This window comes from Mustela nivalis (genome assembly GCF_964662115.1).
Source record: "Mustela nivalis genome assembly, chromosome: 9".
NCBI lineage: Eukaryota > Metazoa > Chordata > Mammalia > Carnivora > Mustelidae > Mustela > Mustela nivalis.
This window is the reverse complement of record NC_139028.1, coordinates 104617082-104621451: the sequence shown is the minus strand read 5'-3', so window position 1 is coordinate 104621451 and position 4370 is coordinate 104617082. Positions and strand designations below refer to the sequence as shown.

General features: G+C 35.9%; 1 pseudogene across 1 annotated transcript; it reads right to left on the bottom strand.

Annotated features, from left to right (window-relative positions):
• Window positions 1-1745: 1745 nt before the first annotated feature.
• LOC309872955 (olfactory receptor 4A47-like) lies at window positions 1746-2671 on the bottom strand (annotated as a pseudogene). The gene has a single exon. The product of its transcript is annotated as an olfactory receptor 4A47-like (transcript).
• Between the last annotated feature and the right edge of the window lie 1699 nt (window positions 2672-4370).

Sequence of the window (4370 nt, the reverse complement as noted above, 5' to 3'; positions counted from 1 at the left end):
AAACTGTGGAAGGAACCAAGATGCCCTTCAAAGGACAAATGGATAAGGCAGATGTGGTCCATATACACTATGGAGTATTATGCCTCCATCAGAAAGGATGAATATCCAACTTTTATAGCAACATGGACGAGACTGGAAGAGATTATGCTAAGTGAAATCAGTCAAGCAGAGAGAGTCAATTATCATATGGTTTCACTTATTTGTGGAGCATAACAAATAGCATGGAGGACATGGGGAGTTAGAGAGGAGAAGGGAATTTGGGGAAATTGGAAAGGGAGATAAACCATGAGAGACTATGGACTCTGAAAAACAATCTGAGGGGTTTGAATTGGCGGTGGGTGAGAGGTTGGGGTACCAGGTGGTGGGTATTATAGAGGGCACGGATTACATGGAGCACTGGGTATGGTGCAAAAATAATGAATATTGTTAAGCTGAAAATAAATAAAAATTAAATTAAAAAAAACCAGACTTTAGGAGAGCCAGAAAAGAAATAATTCTAATAAAATGGAATATGATGGCAAAAGCCTGAGGCTGCCAAAAGCCAAGAACAAGGCAGTTAACTTGAGATTCTTTCAGAACAAGAAGCAGGGACCAGATTGCGTGGGCCTGGTTGGTAGGAAAGAGGTTTTAATTTCTTTCCTCATAAACCTTAGAAAGCGAAAATTAACCCTCAATAAATATTTGTGTGATAAAAAAAAAAAAAAAAACAAGAAACACACGTTGGCAAGGATGTGGAGAAATAGGAATACTCATGTACTGTTGCTGAGAAAGCAAACTGCTACAGCCTTTTAGGAAAGAGTATGGCAGTCCCTCAAAACAACCTAAAAATAGAATTAGGCAACAATCTAACAATAGCACTAGAAGGCATTTACCCAAAGAACACACACTAATTTAAAAAGGTAAATCTATCCCAACATTTGTACCAGCTTTTTTAAAAATAGCTAGATTATAGAAGCTTCCAAGTGTGTGTGTCTCTGTGTGTGTGTGTGTATTACTCGAATATAAAAAAAAAAAAAAGAAAAAAGTGAAATCTTGAAATTTGCAACAACATGGATGGAACTACTAAGTATAATTCCAAACAAAATAAGTCAGTCAGAGAAAGACAAATACCATATGACTTCACTCCTATGCAATTCAAGAAACTAAATGATGAGAAAAGGGAGGAGAGAAAGACATCAAGAAAAAGACTTTTAATTATTGAGAAGAAACTGATGGTTACCAGGGAATAAGGGGCGTGGGTTAAATAGATGATGGAGATAAAGAAGTGCACTTGTTGTTAGCACTTGGTGATGAATGGAACTGCTGAATTACAATATTGCACACATGAAGCTAATAAAGCACTCTATGTAAAAAAAAAAAAGGAACCCAAAGAAATATAAAAAATAATAATGAGTTTAATAATAATAATAAATATAATAATAATAAGTAAAAAATTAAATATAACAATTAATTAAAATTAAGGTAACTATAAAAATTCATCAATATCCAACACATAGGGAGAGTAAGAGTTTACTCATGATGACCACTATGTATAGAACTGTTAAAACATGCTATTCTGTATGTGACAATAGCAAAACACTGTATATTAATTTTACCAGAATGAAAAAATTAAAAATAACAATTCATGTAACTATAAAATTGCATTTCAAATTATTCAGTCAGACTATAAAGGCATTTAAAGCAAAATGGATCTTAACATTTGAGGTGATTGGCTCTAATGATAAACTACGATCTTGATGATGCATTTATTTGCGATTTGATATGACATTTCTCTTCCAGACTTCTTCATGGAATTTATCATCTCAGAATTTCTCAGAGTGTAGATCAGTGAGTTCAACATGGGGGTTATGACTGTATAAAACACAGTCAATGATTTGTCAGTAGGGAAGGTCTTAGCAGGGTTTGCATACATGAAAATACATGGGATGAAGAAGACCACAGTGATGTGGGAACCACAATGATGTGGGAGGGCTTTCCACCTCCCTTCTGAACTAAAGTTCTTTAGAGGGTGCAGGATGACACCATAGGAGATGAGCAAGAGCACAAACACAATACTGCAGATCAGTCCACCATTGGCCACCACTAACAGGCCAGCTGCACACATATCAGTATAGACCAGTTTCAATAAGGGGTACATGTCACAGAAAAAATGATCAATGACATTGGGGCCACAGAATGGGAGCCCATAAATAGTGCTAACATGAATTACTGAATGCAGAAAACCTCCCACCCAGGACACTGCCAGCAGCATAACACACACCCACTGCCTCGTGATCACCAGATAATGTAAGGGCTTGCAGATGGCCACGTAGTGGTCATAGGCCATCACTAGCAGAAGAAAGATGTCTGAGCCACCAAAAAGATGATCTATAAAGAGCTGGGTCATACAAGATTGAAAGGATATGGTTCTTTTCCCAAAGAAAATCTCTGAAATCAATCTGCGGGAAATACAAGAGGAATAACTGACATCCATAAAACTTAAGTTAGCAAGAAAAAAGTACATAGGTGAGTCCAGGGTCTTACTGACACTTACAGTTACCACAATGAGCAAATTGCCCATCACTGTGAAAATATAAAAGACTAAGAACATAACAAAAAGGATCTTCTGTTCCTTTGGATCCTGGGTAAGGTCCAAGAGGACAAAGTAAGTTACATTGTTTGGTGGTTCCATCTAGTCTGCATAGGAGCTGACTTCTCATGTTAGAAGCAGGCTGATCTACAAAACAAGAAAGAAAACTTTTTTTTTTTAATTTTTTATTTTTTTATAAACATGTATTTGTATCCCCAGGGGTACAGGTCTGTGAATTGCCAGGTTTACACACTTCACAGCACTCACCAAAGCACATACCCTCCCCAATGTCCATAACCCCACCCCCCCTTCTTCCAACCCCCCTCTCCCCAGCAACCCTCAGTTCGTTTTGTAAGATTAAGAGTCACTTATGGTTTGTCTCCCTCCCAATCCCATCTTGTTTCATTGATTCTTCTCCTACCCACTTAAGTCCCCATGTTGCATCACCACTTCCTCATATCAGAGAGATCATAGGATAGTTGTCTTTCTCTACTTGACTTATTTCGCTAAGAGAGAAAACTTTTAAATGTATTTTAAGATTAACACTGGGTGTTATATGAAATGATGAACCACTGAACTCTATCTCAGAAACTAAGAATGCACTATATGTTAATTAATTGAGTTCAAATAAGTAACAAAAATAAAAATTAAATTAAATAGAAAACATATCCCCAAGGCCTCTTCCTACCCAATTGAAGGGATGTTCTACTTTTCCCCAGCATCATCCCAGAAAATCGGACCATTTGACATGTTTGTGCAAGCAATGAGGGATGTCTATACACAGGAAAACTATCAAGGAAACATCTAGGGGATGAACAGAGCCTCCAACCTGGGCAGACATTTAAATTCTCAGCAATCTCTCAGGCCATTCTATCAGGAAAATAAACCTTCCAGTTATATGTGCAGACACAGGCTATGGCTTTCCACATCACTACTGATTTCACTGAAAGAGAATGTAAGGCCATTATAGATTAGCTTATTAGAATATTTGGAACAAATTCAAAAATTAAACTGTTCTGAACAGTATTCTCCCCTAGAACAAAGACTAGAGAAAAAAAGACTATGTTCTTGCCAAGAAAGAGTGGCAGACACCCAAATATGTGTCTTAGAACTCTTAGACCAAGTCACATTATTAAGGTCTAAAGGATGTAATATGAAGGGACAAATAGGTTTGGATCAATTATGAATTATTGCCAGTCAAGAATGAAATACCACCCAAAGCATTTTAGTTAAGTGACGATTGAATCATCATGTATTTCCCCACTTGCCATAACAAATTTTCCTTTTGTTTCATTTAACATTCATTTTATTATCGACCTTGAATTGTGAATAGATATATTAAATAATTATTTACCAATATAGATGTAATAATTATTCAATTATTAATTATTGTTTTATATTAGAGAACATATTTAATGCTAAGAACCATACAATGACTAAGGACACAACAGCTAAGAAAATGGGGGGGAAATCGCATGAGAGATCCTTCCCATATGGACCTTATTTTTCATAGAGTTACACAATAAATATAAGGACAATTGTACAAAGTAAGAATAGTTTCTTCAGATGACTATGTAAAAACGAGACTAATTCATAGAAATTAACTTGGCCAAGCCTATTATTTGCCCTACTTTTTTTTTTTTAATCTCAAATTAGTTATTTCAATGTATCTCTCCTTGGTCCATACAATTAGGCACCCAAAAACTCTTTTACTTATATCATTAGGATAGCATTCATGTCCCTGGACATTGTCCTAATTAGATAATTGCTGGAATTTAACTTCTGGGAAAATCAATGACTG